Source organism: Myodes glareolus, chromosome 17, assembly GCF_982192425.1.
Source record: "Myodes glareolus chromosome 17, mMyoGla1.1, whole genome shotgun sequence".
NCBI lineage: Eukaryota > Metazoa > Chordata > Mammalia > Rodentia > Cricetidae > Myodes > Myodes glareolus.
This window is the reverse complement of record NC_142042.1, coordinates 55,718,442-55,732,868: the sequence shown is the minus strand read 5'-3', so window position 1 is coordinate 55,732,868 and position 14,427 is coordinate 55,718,442. Positions and strand designations below refer to the sequence as shown.

General features: G+C 45.2%; 1 protein-coding gene across 1 annotated transcript in view; it reads right to left on the bottom strand.

Moving 5' to 3' along the window:
* The window catches only part of Mab21l3 (mab-21 like 3), a 39,848-nt gene extending 26,673 nt beyond the window's left edge, over positions 1-13,175 (bottom strand). Inside the window, exon 1 of the mRNA XM_087897697.1 lies at positions 13,074-13,175. The gene's annotated coding sequence lies outside the window, so the exon portion shown is untranslated. The remainder of the gene's footprint in view (positions 1-13,073) is intronic.
* Positions 13,176-14,427: the final 1,252 nt, after the last annotated feature.

Sequence of the window (14,427 nt, the reverse complement as noted above, 5' to 3'; positions counted from 1 at the left end):
TCAGGACCAATAACATGTTTAATGTCTGTTAAACAAAGTAGTCAAAAATTTTTCCTAATAGTTTTGTACTGGGGTCTGGTAGCATGGTATGCACACAGAGACCAGAGGACAAGCTCAGGTGACTTCTGCCTTTTCCTGGAGACAGAGTCTTTCACTGTCCGGGGACCTTGTTGTGTAGGTCGAGCTTCCGGGCCTCTGGGTCTTACCTCCCATGCCACCATTGCTGGAGCACAGGCATGTGGCTCCGCAGCCAGTTTTTGACATGGGTCCCGGGATCTAAATTCATGTCCTCACGCTTTCAAGGCAAGAACCTTACTAAGGGAGCCAGCCCAAGATTTTCAAAAATCTTAAACCAAACCTAGCATTCAATGAGGGTTCTTGAAAAGACCACGTCCATCCAGGCTTACCCAATGTTTTTACTGGTTTATCCAGTGGCTAAACATTTCATGGCAAGAAGGGGAAAGTTTAGCCTGACCCAAATCAATCTGAAATGTGCAGATTTGCTCAAGATTGCCAGGGCTACACACTCTAACGCATTCCTTTACGGATTCGCTTTAATCTAGGAAGAGTCAAATCCAGCAGCTCAGGAGACTGGATGATGGATGAAAGCCACAATGGCAAACCATCCTCAACAGTGTCCCGGGATGCTCTCCATGTCCAGGGAAGCCTCTACCGCACACAAGGTTGGTCAGTAAATATTATCAAACACTTCCTGAAAATCTGTGGCATTGCATTATAAAAATTAGAGAGAATAAATGGTAGCTGTGGGTCAAGCATGAGGACACAAGTTGGATTCCCCAGAGCCCATGTAAAATGCCAGGTGTGGTATCCTATACTTGTACTGGGGAGATGGAGAAAGGAGGCTCCCTGGGCCTTGCTGGTCAGCCAGGCTAGCCTACTCAGAGAGCTCCGGGCCTGAGGCTGACCTCCACACTCACATGAACACACACACACACATACACACACACACACACACACACACACACACACACACACACACACACACACAGCTGACTCCAACCCAAAAGGAGCAAAGCAGCAGGAGCAGAAGTGTCTGCACCTGAAGGAAGTCACTTTTCACAGCCTAATGCTGGCAGGAATGCTGAAAAACAGCCCAATGTTGAGAACATGCTAGAAGCCTAGAACCCTAAAGTCTTCGTGAAAGCAGTGGCTGCACCTAGCCAGCTAAAGAACATCGTCCTGTTTATTAGCTACTGGGATATCCCAGCTCTCCCAGAAATAACAGCACCCCTCAGAGAAAAAGATAAGGGTGCCTGCTTAACCGCCAGGGCTCGTCCCTGGGTGAGAGGGGGGGTGGAGCCAGGCTGTGAGCTCAAGCTGTTCACTGGGCAAAGATAATCTGGCTTAGGTGCAAAATGTCCAAGAAGTGGGGCTGGAGAGACTGCCCAGCAGTTAAGAGGATGTAATGCTTAGAGGGAACCTGAGTTTGGCCCCTAGCACCTATACTCAACAGCTCACAATGGCCTGTGGTTTCAGCTCCAGATCTGATACCCTCTTCTAGACACCTGCTCTCACAAGGGTATGCACCTACAAGCATGAACACACACACACAAGTTAAAAAGATGAAATGTCTAACAAGAGAGAAAGAATGAGAAATGATTCATGGTGGGACGGTGGGCAGGGGCAGGGACATTTCCCAGGCCTGTGCCTGCGGGTTTGTGTGTCCATCCAAGTGCCCAAGATTGCTAGCACACTTTTCTGGGCTGTCCTCATCCCGAGGACTAAGCCCAGAAACCAGCTTGGGGACTTGGTGTTTTAACAGAGGACAGTCATCAAGGCCATGAAGCTTGGATAACACTTGATTTTCAAATAGAATCTCTCTGCCTATTTAGGAAAAGGAAAGAAAGAAAGCACACTGTATTTACATTCAAAACTCCTCCTGAAGCCAGGATGCCACCCCAGTCATGTGAGGCTGAGCTATTTTTAAGTTGCTGCTATCTCCAGAGAAAGTGAGAGGAGGAGAGAGGGGAGCAGCAGTTGAGGAAGTGAATGGCTTTTCCTTCTTTTTTTATTCTTTATGCCGTCTGGTAACTGTTCGCCTCAGTTTCTGGGATGTCTGAGTCAGGAGGAAACACCTGGTGAGTGGAATCCACAGTTTTACCTCTGGGGTGTTCAGAGGAAAGCCCCCCTCCCCCGTCCCACCCATTGTTGTTCACGAAGCATGACAGATCTGATTGCTTCCTTGAAAGGGACCAGCATGAGGATGTGGCGGGAGACAAACATTTCCCATCCTAGACTTATGCAAATGCGGCCATTTGATCTCTGACAAAGAATAGACACAGCCCACTGAAGAAAAGATGTCCAGCGGGCGGTGTGAGCAATGGGTCCACCGTAGGAAAGGAAGTCAGTCTTCTTAAAAGATCGATTGGACATGGCTCATAAACCTCAGTGAAAGGCATAAATCTAAAGCTTGTAGAGGGAAAGGTGGGGTAAACCCTTGCGCCTTTGGGTTAAACAAAGAGTTCTTAGAAGTGACATCATTCATTACGAAAGGGACACGATGGCCAACAGGTGTGCACACACAGGAGAAAAAATATCAGGAGAAACCAAGTGTAGCCGCACCTTGGCTTCGGCCTTCTGCCTTCTGGAAGTGCAAGAATGGCTTCTGCCCCTTAGCCGGCCCGGCCTGTGGCGTTCTGTGACCACACGAGAAGAGGGGTGCTCCTCTGTGAAAGCACCCACTTGTGTTGGCCGGGGCTAGGCCAAAGCATCTTAGTGGCTCCACCCGTTACTTCATCCTCTGCCACCGACCAAGCCATCCGTCATCAGTTGCCCCATTCACAGACTTTGACCTTTCAGCCAGCACCTTCGGGGACTCTTGTGTCCGACTTTGTTCCCCTAACCCTAGGTGGGCCTCGCCCATGATAGGTGAGAAGCTCTCTGCCACTTCTATCCCCAGCCTGTCTTGGGTGTTTTATTTTTCGGAAACATGTCTCTGCTACTTTCCTCACCCCCACAAGCCTCTGAGGACAGCTTTGTGTTCCCCCTTTGGCCACAGGAAAGTGGCTGATACCTCTCCCCACAGAGAGCTCTTCCCTCCACAATTTCTCTTCAGAAAACTTAGACATCCTCTACGGTATAGGAAGGAGTGAGTGCATCCCCTAGGCCTTACATATTAAGCTCATGTATTAGCAGCATGGTCTCCTTCGTGCTGATTCTAGGAGGATGTGGGGACCTGATGGGGAAGCTCAGCCAATCACATTCTGTTTAGGGTGTGGCCCCCTGAGGCGAAGAAAAAAGGATAAAAGCATCCAGGTGCCCTGGCCTCGCTCTCTTTGTTCTCTCCATGCTCCTGGTGTTCGTTGGATCCTTGGTTATGTAAATGTTCCTTTTCCCCAATTATTAAATCTTTTGCATTAAACTGGTCTGGTTAATTCTAACTTATGGATTGACCACACCCATCAGGGACCTTGAAGAGGTGCACACTACCGAGAGAGGTCACTCAGTCTTAGGAACCACGGCCTTTGGATGGATTTAGGACATTCTCATGCCATCTGGGGTTGGTTTTTATGAGTGGCTCTTACAAAAGAACAAGCCTGGCTCTTCTCCATATTCTGGCTTTGTGTTCCACCTAGTGATTGTCTTGGCGCCATCTGCCATAGAGTACTAAATCAAAACATAAGGCCCAAGTAAGGAAGGGTTATGTTCTTGAAACCCTAGAACCGGAATTTAACAAGTCACCGTCTTTAAAAAATCACCCAGCTTCAGGTATTTTGTCACAGTGGTTTCAAGTGGACTATTCAGGTATTCTAACATCTTCCCCTGGACTTCGAGAAACTAGGAAGGCCCGCAAAGGCTACCTGGACAGATTGTGTTCTTCCTGGTGGAGATAACAATCGTAATGCCGGAGGCCTCCCCAGACCCCACTCCACCCTTAGAGACCACAACCACAGGGTTTATGCTGACACACAATTGAGAAAAATCAAATGCCAAGGAAAGCGTGGTTATTCCCACACAGTTTTGTCAGAGCATATATGCTACAATGGATGTTAAGAAAACTAAAACTGGCCCAAAGGCCAAGTGCCCCTTCAATAAAAGCGATCGAGGTCAGCCCATCCATGCGAAGGACAATGGCAGGAAGGACAGAGGGGAAATGAGTTACGACGCCCAACACCAGTCAGTCTTCATTATTAAACTGCTCATAGAAATAACCAGGACACAGGGTCTAGTGACAGATACCAATTGGGATAGCTGATTTCCAAGTGACGTTAGTTCCTAAACTGTAAAAAACACGAGACCAGGTCTCTATCTTGGTGCCTAAGCTTCTTGGGATCATAGGTGAATGCAGTAGAGACAGGGACAAGCTGGTTCGCAGAGCTGTAGGATTCTTGTGTTACCTTCATGTAACATGTCATAAAGTGGCTCTCATGTCTAGAAGGGCCACATGACACTTCATACCTAGCCAATGAAAGGCTACCGACAAACTCCTATCGACAAATGATGTGTAGGCCATTTCATTCTTCTGTAATGCACTCTCCACCACAGCCACTTCCCAGTGAATTTTCTCCTATCACTATGGCAACGCCCATCAATCACAAGCAACTAGTACAACAGTATCTAACAGAAGGACAAAGGAGGCTCTTATCTCCAGCTCATGTGGTTTTATTTCAAATAATGATCTGTCTCATGGTGAGGTCTGGTCCAATTATAACACTGGAGAGCCGGTTGCTGACTCTGGAAGGTTCCAAGGGCTTCTGGGCTGTTGGCATCAGGGACTTCTCAGATTTCAGGTTTCCTCTTTAATGCTCAATTAAGGGCAAGATTACATAAACCTCAACTTCCCAGCCCAGTCTTTGCCGTAGTCATTAAATGAAACTAAAATGGTCACGAAAGCTGACTAACACACGGAAGCCAAAAGACCCCTCAAAAGAAAGAGAATCCAACTCAGGCATACCTCCAGCTCTGTGCTCAGGCCGGCTCTATAACTCCTTTTGATTAACTACTTCCAGAAGCTTCCACACCAGAATATCTATTATAACATCTTCAGGTTAGTGGAAAGATTCAGTTAAAGATACACTGAGGCATGACTGAAATTACTAAGGAGCTACAATCACTTTCCACCATGACTCTAAGTTACAGACAAGCCCAGATCTTCCAGAAAGACTACAGCTAAGATAAACAGAATACATACATCACACCTCTGTCTGGACTCACAGGTCCACTGGTAACTTGCTTTTATTCTGCTGGCAAAAGAGTTTCACATGTTCCCTCTTTAAAGCCGTAAGTCTCTCAAGGCAGCAGAGGGCATCTGTGTGCAGCCAGGGGACATGGCTGACACTCTACACTGAACTTGGTGCCACACAGCAGAGTTGTTGATAGATGAGACAGAAAGAGTCTGGTCAAGGCTGAGACACCCAACTGCAAGGCAGGGGGACAGTCAAATTTAAGTAAATACACACGTGCTGGGATATTGACTAGGGTGTCACAGACATACATGTGTGGGAATATTGACTAGGAAGTCACAGATGCACATACGTGCTGGGATAAATTGATTAGGAAGTCACAGGAGAAAGCTGACACTAGTCATAAAAGGTAGAAAAACTGGTGAGACAGCTCAGACAGGAAAGATGTTGTAGATATAAGTAGGTTGAAGAACAAAAGCCAGTGGTGTCCGGGGAAAGACTAAGACCTCTAAAGTTCCCAGCCTCAGCCTCAGCTCCTGTTCTCTTTCACAAATATGTGATTTCACACCGAATCACATAAGAGCACATGGTATGTCAGTAGAAACAAAACTGTCTAGGGGAACCAAGAGGACCGATGAGGAAGTAGATGGGTGTCAGGGGCGAGAACAATCCTCAAAGCTCGCCTAGACCTGTATAGAAATGCTGCCCTCCAACCCACTCCCAGGTACAATGAAAATACACCAATAGGAATACATCACAAAAAGAAAAATGAAAATCACACTCTCAAAACAATGAAAAACTGGTAAACATTGAAAAAATGCATTTTAAAAATAGGAAACGCAAGATTTTTGACCATCTGGGGGATTATTCAAGAAAAAAAAGACTGTTTCTGGGTAAGGAGAATGAGTTTTGTGTGTTTTGATGTTTCTGGTTTATTCATCAGCTTAATTCATATTTGACTATCCAGTTCTTCTGTAGCACTGCTCTTCAATAACTCAGACTCGTGGTGAAAAACCAGCATCTCGGTGGGTCCCAGGGAAACCAAGGGGATTTCCTTCCTTCAAAGCGTCATCTACCAGAGCCAGAAGCCCCGTTTCCACACTCCCAGGCCTGGCTCCTGTCACTCAGCTCCTGCCTCAGTCTTGCCTGGTGAGGTTCTCCACATTCCCTACGCCTGGGTGTGCAGCTTGTGCCCCAGCCTTGCCTGATCATGTAGCTCTCAGCCCTCATGAAAGTTTCTTCTTGCCGTAGGTGGAGAACATCACAGAAATCCACAACTGGTCAAAAACACAGAGAACAATTGTTGAGGGGGTAGACAGGCGTATATAATCCAATCCCTGTGCTCGGGGAACATTGCAGAAGAGGGCGTGGGAGATTGTAAGAGCAAGGAGACCGGGAGGACTGCTGGGAGACAGGGTCCTCTAGACATGACAAAGAAGCTGCGCCGTGACATCTCAACAATATGGTTGTGTAAACAGGACCTGCGTGACAACATCCACTGCTGTGACAGTACGGATGGGGGGAGTCTCACAAGGCCCCACCCCTAGGCGAAGAGCTACAGGCACCCAATGCCTACCAAAAAAGGAGAATCAGTCTTCTCTAGGGTCAAGCTCACTGACAGATTACGTAATCCCCAGTGGTCAATCCTGAACACATGCACGTAAATGACACTAAATGGATTCAGTGGGTTGTGTGTCTGCACACACACACACACACACACACACACACACACTACATACCTCTTTACATGCATATGCAACAATAATAGCAGAAGACGAGGTCATGAGTTGGAGATTAAGTAGGGGGCACATGGAGGAGTTGGAGGGAAGGGAAGGGGGGAGGTAGTCATGTATGAATTTCTCAAAAAATAGTTAAAACAAATAAACCCCCTAAACCAACCAACCAAAAAAGTGTCATTGACGCCCTCCCTGCTAAAAGCTTCTCCGTCAGGAGATTTTCCTAAACAATTATAAACAATTGCTTAACTTCATAGTTGCCCAAACAAATGAACAGTAAGAGAGATGACACATTACCAAAGAGCTTAAATAGACAGGTTAGGGGATGGGCTGTCCACAGAGGCTCTAGTAAGCATCTACCTATTTCTGAATTTAAGAGACCCTGCAGTGTGAATCGAACCCAGGCCCAAGGCTAAAGAGATCCAAGGAGGCCCTGAGCTCTCAGTTCCGCCCAAGCAGGAGAAAATGGGGTCAGAACTGTCAGCATCCTGGATACTCTTAAAGACATGGGCCAAACCACAGCCTCTGTGAATTCTAGGTTAGCCTAGTCTGTATATTGAAACTGTGTCTCAATAACTAATTATATAAGTCAACAATTCAATAAATAAATAAATTAAGTGGCAGCAACAAAAGACCCTTTCATGATTAAAAAATTTCAAACCAGGCGTGGTGGTACACACCTTTAATCCCAGCACTCAGGAAGCAGAGGTAGACTGCTCTCTGTGAGTTCAAGGCCAGCATGGTCTACAGAGTGAGTTCCAGGACAGCCAGAGCTATGCAATGAGACCCTCTCAAAAAGAAAAAGCCCCCAAAAACTCAAAACAAACAAACAAACAAACAAACAAAAACTAAGCAGACAAATTCAACAAATGATCGTGACTATTCAAAAAGCCCAGCTAAGAAGTTTGCTAATGAAAAGCTGGAGCCTTCCAGCCTATGATCAGGGGTAGGACAGTCATGCCCACTCTCACCACTGCTGCTCCAAATCATTCTCGAGTCTGTCCATGGTAACTAGGCAAGGTAAGAACATGAATGACATTTGGATTGGGAAGGAAGGGCAGCACTATTTTCACTTGCTTTATCTGGCCTACAGACAGTCGAAAGGAATCTACACACACACACACACACACACACACACACACACACACACACACACAAACCCTATGAGTTCCAATAAACACGTCCAGTGGCTAAATGGAGGGATAGAACCATCAAAAGAAAGCAAAGCCAGTTTTGTTACTGTATGCTAACAATGAGCAATTTGAAAATGAAATTAAGGAAACAATTTAATCCGTGGTCGTTCCCAAGGGAATAAAACAGATAGGAATAGATTTAATTATGAAACATCACTGGCAGAAATTAAAACATAAATAAATACAAATGTCCCCATGCTCATGGACTATAAGATTGACATTTTATTGTTATCCACATATACAAATATATGTGGGTAACAATATTCCCCACTGATATGGGATTCCCCTCCATATGCTTGGAATAGCTTTTATTACTACTGGTTAATAAAGAAGCGGCTTTGGCCTATGGCAGGGCAGAATATAGTAAGGTAGGAAATCCAAGTCAAGATAGAAGAGGAGAGGAGGAAGAGTCAGGCAGACACCATGTAGCTGCCCAAGAAGCAAGAGGTAACAAACCACAAGCCTCGTGATAAAATACAAAATAGAAGTGGGTTCATTTAAGATGTAATTGTTAGTTAATAAGAAGCCTGAGCTAATAGGCCAAAGAGTATGTAATTAATATTAAGTCTCAGAATGGTTATTTCATAAGCGGCTGAGGGAACAGGCAGGCAGAGAGGAAACAGGTCCGAGGGGGCCAGCGGAAAGGAAAATATTTGTCGCTACACCCCACAGAGCTTTTAACTCTGGAAAGCCAAGTTATTAACGTGTGTCTAGAAACAAATTCATCTGGTGGCAGGAAGAAAAATCAGAAGACTAGAGACACGAAGGTGGGAGGCCAGAGAATGACCACAGGCTTTCAATTAAAACAGTCTATGAGGGCATTACATGGGCACAAGCTTGAAGAATGAGCACCTTCAGAAGTGAGGCTAGGAAGCAAGTGACTAGGTAAATGTGACTTCTGCCCAGAGCCATCAGTAAGAGAGGGAGGGATCCACACTCCACTCCTCTCCACTCACGGTTGTGGGCAGGTGTCTCAGAAGTTAAAGGGGCAGAACATAGATATTAATCATAATTTGGTGAGAATAAACTAATAAGAACCTGATATTATTCACCAAACCCTGGTAGGGCAGTCAGACTAAATAAGAAACTAAACTCGGGCTGGAGAGCTGGCTCAGCGGTTAAGAGCACTGACTGCTCTTCCAGAGGACCCAGGTTCAATTCCCAGCACCCACATGGAAGCTTACAACTGTCTGTAACTCCTGTTCCAGGGGATCTGACAATCTCACACCAATGCACATAAATTAAAGTTAAATAATAATAATAAAAAAAAATTTAAAAAAAGAAAAGAAACTAAACTCGGCAAACTGAGCTTGGCTCCAATGCTTCTCCAAGCCCACAGGCAACAAACCGCCCCTGTGGACAGAGTCCTCAAGTCTTAGGACACTGAACTAACTGGTCAAGAACATTTTTTTTTTTTTATTAACCACCTCCCTGAGTTAAAACGCAGGGAGTAAAATTCTAAACTTCCAGGTAAGGCAATCCGACAAGAATCCAACAAGTTTTGGAAAGTATTTGGGCCAAATCTGCCTTTTTTAGACTATAGATGAGTGAAAACTTAACACATAACTCAAAACAGTGAGGAAGACTTGACTCCAGGGTAAAATAGACGCCTTTGGGGGGGACGCGGGGGCCTGCACGGCAGTTTCCACGATGTCCTTAGGGAAAGGGAGGTTCTCAGCTCTCTGCTTTCATAGCTGACATCGGTGACTTTGCTGATCTGAACTGCTTGAACACTAAAGACAAACAGCAGCCCCTGCCCTCACACCACAAAAAATAAATGGCCAGGGGGATATTTCTGAAGAGTTTTCTCCAATATTTAGGGGGCTTCACCTTCACGGGGCACATGAAACTGGAGGAATCACAGAACTGATAACACGAAGAGAGGAACATGATATTCTGTGAGAATAATAAAAGGTGAACTTAGACTTAAAAAGCAAATGTGGACAGTTACAGTCACGTGGAAGACAGAGGAACACGGCACAGATACTAACGTTGTGATCATGGGGTCTATAAAAGGCACAAAACCGATGCAATGGATGGGACAGAATCAATAAGGAAAGAGCCCGACTCTTCTGAAATGAGAAATATGCGCCAACCACATATCCTTAGTTAGGAATGGCCAAGAAACTCTCTACATGATAAGCAAAGGACCTACAAGGAGCTTAAAAAGATAAGCGAGTCCACTGGTCTAAACAAGTGAAAAGGAGAAAATGACACTGTGCACAGAGCCAGAAAGAGAGACAGCTGTGTGTGTGTGTGGGGGGGTTACCCTGGAAAACCTTCCAGTGATCGACTTTAAACCAGAGTTAGGTGGTGTCCCAGAAAGCAATTAAGGAAACCGGCACAAAAGCAGCAAAAACATATGTAAAGGGGACCATTCTAAACTGCACGAGTGTTAGCTTTGACTCTTCAGAAAATGGTGGGTTGGCTCCTTTTACTCATGGTTGTTTTAAACTTTCTGGAAGTGTATAATTCATAGGTTTTATATATATATATATATATATATATATATATATATATATATAATTTATATCCACATGTATGTATTCTTTACCAAACACCAGAGAAACAGACTACGCCCAGGCTATATCCAGACTCTAGACATCTGTATTTTTTGCTGTTGATTTTTTCCCTAGAAAGTATGACAGACACAACGGTCCTCCTAGGTCTGGCTTCCTGCCTCCTCTCCCATGCAATCCATTTCCTTTTACCCTTACCCTTCTGCCCAAGTTGCTACAAGCATCCAAGAGTTTTGGATCCCTAAGGCCTAAGTTTGGGATGCTCTGTCCTACTGAGCTATGAGCCCCATCCCGGGATGGCTTATTTAATTGATGGAGATGAAATGAATGGCGAGCAACTGGGGGAAAGAAAAACATAATGCCAGACTGTGGTATCACCCTGCTCCATATGTAAAAATAAATAAACTAATAAAGTCGAACATAGCAGTGGAACTAGGAGACAAAGATGAGCTCACACGCACGAGGAACTACTGTGGAAGGTACTGGAAACTTTTGTTAAACACTTAAAGCAAGCCGGGCAATGATGGCACACGCCTTTAATCCCATCACTCAGGAGGCAGAGGCTGGCAGATCTTTGTGAGTTCAAGGCCAGCCTGGTCTACAAGAGTAGTTCCAGGACAGACTCCAAAGCTACAGAGAAACCCTGTCTCGAAAAACCAAACCAAACCAAACCAAACCAAATCAAAACAAAACAAAACGAAACAAAAAACAACCAACTTAAAGCAAAGGGGAGGGTGGAAGGGGAGAAGGGAGGAAGGAAGGGAGTAGGAAAAAAAATCTATAGCTCAATAAAAAAAAAGAAACTAAAAAACCCTTAAAACTTCAAAATTAGAAACCCATAAATTTGAAGAAGCAATCCTCAAATGAAGAAAAAGAAATGTTTAATAAATATTAATAAATATAAAAGGCCATTTCTCTAGCCACCTATGTTAATGTGCAAAGTTAAGCCCTACCAGTAAGATAGCCCCTTATCCACCCGGCAGACATCCCCACCACAGATGATAATTTGACAAAGAAGCAGAAAAGGTTCCAGTGTTCAAGAGATTGTGAGAACCAAGCCTTCATATATCACAAGTAGCAGTATAATCTTATATAGATGTTTTCATTAAAACTTGTTAAATTGTGTGCCTTGACCCTGTACATTATTAGAAGGAAAAGCAGGAGTGTTCTCTGCATGCCTCATTTATACAAAGGAAAATGAGACAGGAGTAAATAAGTCGCAGCTGGACATTGGCTAAGTAAACTACAACACAGCCTAAAACTCTGTAGGCTTTAAGAAGTAAATTGGAAAGATATTTACTACAGGGAGTGCTTGTGAGAAGCATCACAAACATTACCCGCACATGCTAGCTGCTCAGCTTGTACTCAGCTTTTCTTTGTTTTGTTGGCATGGAGTCTCCCTTTTAGCTGAATGACAGAGGGTCTTAACCCAGTGGTTCTCAGCCTGTGGGTCGCAACCCCCACAGGGGTCACCTATCAGACATCCTGCATAACAGATCTTTACGTTATAATCCACAACAGTGGCAAAATTGCAGCTATGAAGTAGCAACGAAATAATTTTATGGTTGGGGGGTCACCACAACATGAGGGTCACCACAGCATTAGGGAGGTTAAGAGCCATTGCCTTAAATTCTTTAAGTATGCCAGGCGGGCTTGAACTCGCCCCCTGCCAGCCTCAGTCTCTCCAGAGGTACGAGTAGTGGTTTACACCTCCATGCCTTGCTAGTGTTTTCCATTTTAGCTTCTCTTGTATTACCCAACATATTTCTAAAACCAATTAATTGAGGGAAAAAAAGAATATTACAAATCACAGAACTCAATATTCCACGATGGTGGTGTCAAGCTTGCTCAGAGCGAGTATATAAAGTAGAAAGAAAAAAAAACCTACAGACGCCAGGAGGTGGTGGCACACACACGCCTTTAATCCCAGCACTCGGGAGGCAGAGGCAGGTGGATCTCTGTGAGTTCAAGGCCAGCCTGATCTACAAGAGCTAGTTCCAGGACAGGTACCAAAAACTACAGAGAAACCTTGTCTCAAAAATAAAAAAAAATAAATATAAAAAACCCATATGGGAGAGATAAAGGCAGAACCAGCTCATGTAAACTAGCTGTGGCAGCCCGCCAATAAACTTTGATGTGGTTTGCCGTCCACCCTAGAAGTGACATCCATAGCATGCAGGAGAACGTCTCCAGATCATAGCACGCAGGAGAACGTCTCCAGATCATCACCTAAGGCTCCCTTGGGCTCCCATAATTTGAACAAGGGCAACACTCTTCTGGGGCCACATGCAGGCAGAAAAACCATTTGCTGCCTTTCCCTCTGTAGAGCAGACCTCAGCCAGGTGCCTGGTGTCCTCCTCCACTGTGCACGTGCTCACATGCATGGATGCACAGATGAATGGATGCACGAACACACACACACACACACACACACACACACACACACACACAAGCCCTCAGCTCCCTCTCATCCACACTTACCCCTTCAACCTGCTTCCAAAGGTCTGCTGTCCTTTGACTGAGCAAGTGTGTTTCTGTGTCATCTCCCGCTCCTCCCACTGAAAGGCTGCAGCCTCCTCCCCAGGCCCTCCTCCGAACAGTGGGAGGAGAAGTCAGCTTGCCCCAGGGGAGGGAGTTCCACAGGCATTCCTCCGTGGAAAACGACAGGTCTTCTAGGACCATAAACAAAAGGGAAATGACCTCATAAACGCCACATTCTCTCAGTTACATTGTTAGTTGGCAAACGAAGGGGCTCTAATCAAAGTAAGAGGCCATTTTAGGAAGAAATCTTTATAAAAACCACCAAGGTTTCTTTTAGGAGTGCTGGGGATTGGCCCCAGGGCCTCTCTCATACGCTAAGCACAGAATCTGTCACCCAGCCGCACCCTAAGCCTTTTATTTTATTTGATTTGATTTTACTGAGAATGGCAGCTGCTAGATTCAGCTGACCATCCTGTCTCAAGCTTCCCGATTAACTGCCACTGTAGGCACAATCTGCTGGTCAAAATGAGAAATATATTCAAAAGCCTTTAATCCCAGCACCGACGAGGGGTATCTCCGAGTTCAAACCCTTTTGAAAGCTCTTTGACAGGACTTACGCGGCACACCTTACTGAAAGCCCTACTAAGTGAGATTTTACTAAACGATTAGCGCTCATCAGAGCAGATTCACAACACAGGCTGCTAACAGTTAGGTTGCAGACGAGGGAAATGAGGGTGCCCCTCTGAGGCTAAAGCCGCTATTTATACCAGATCAGTTACAAAGACTTTAGGAGGCACTACAGTGTCTTTAGGGGATATTTTTGAACGATTCTAAGGCTAAAGGATACTGACCAGAAAATAAATGGATTTCCTGTGGAATATGAAAGAAAATCTGATGGTGTTTGGCAGGCCGGGTGGTCTGCCCTGGGCATTTCTAGGAGGAAATGTTCCCACACTTTTACTGGTGTTTCTTCTCCATAGCAGGGGTTTTTAGTCAAGATGAATGTGCTGGGGGAGGGGTGATTAGAAGTCGCAGTATTCTTAAAAATTTTAGCCAAAATTTCCAAGATCTTATTTCTCAAGATATCCATCCTCCTTAGGAAGCAAACGTGGCTGTTACTAGCCCTTTGCCCAGACTGGAATACCTGAGCCCGGAGTTTCACGTTAGCCTTTTACCTCTTGAAATACTACATAGAGATTCTTCTGCAGTCTTCCCCACTCCTTAGCCACAAGTACCCGAGTCAGGTCGAAGATGGAGAAGGTTCACAGCTTGGGACACCTGCCTTGCTAATCTCTGATCGTCCCAGGCCTACTTACAATGCCTTCACCCTCAGGTTTCTGAATGGACCCCAATG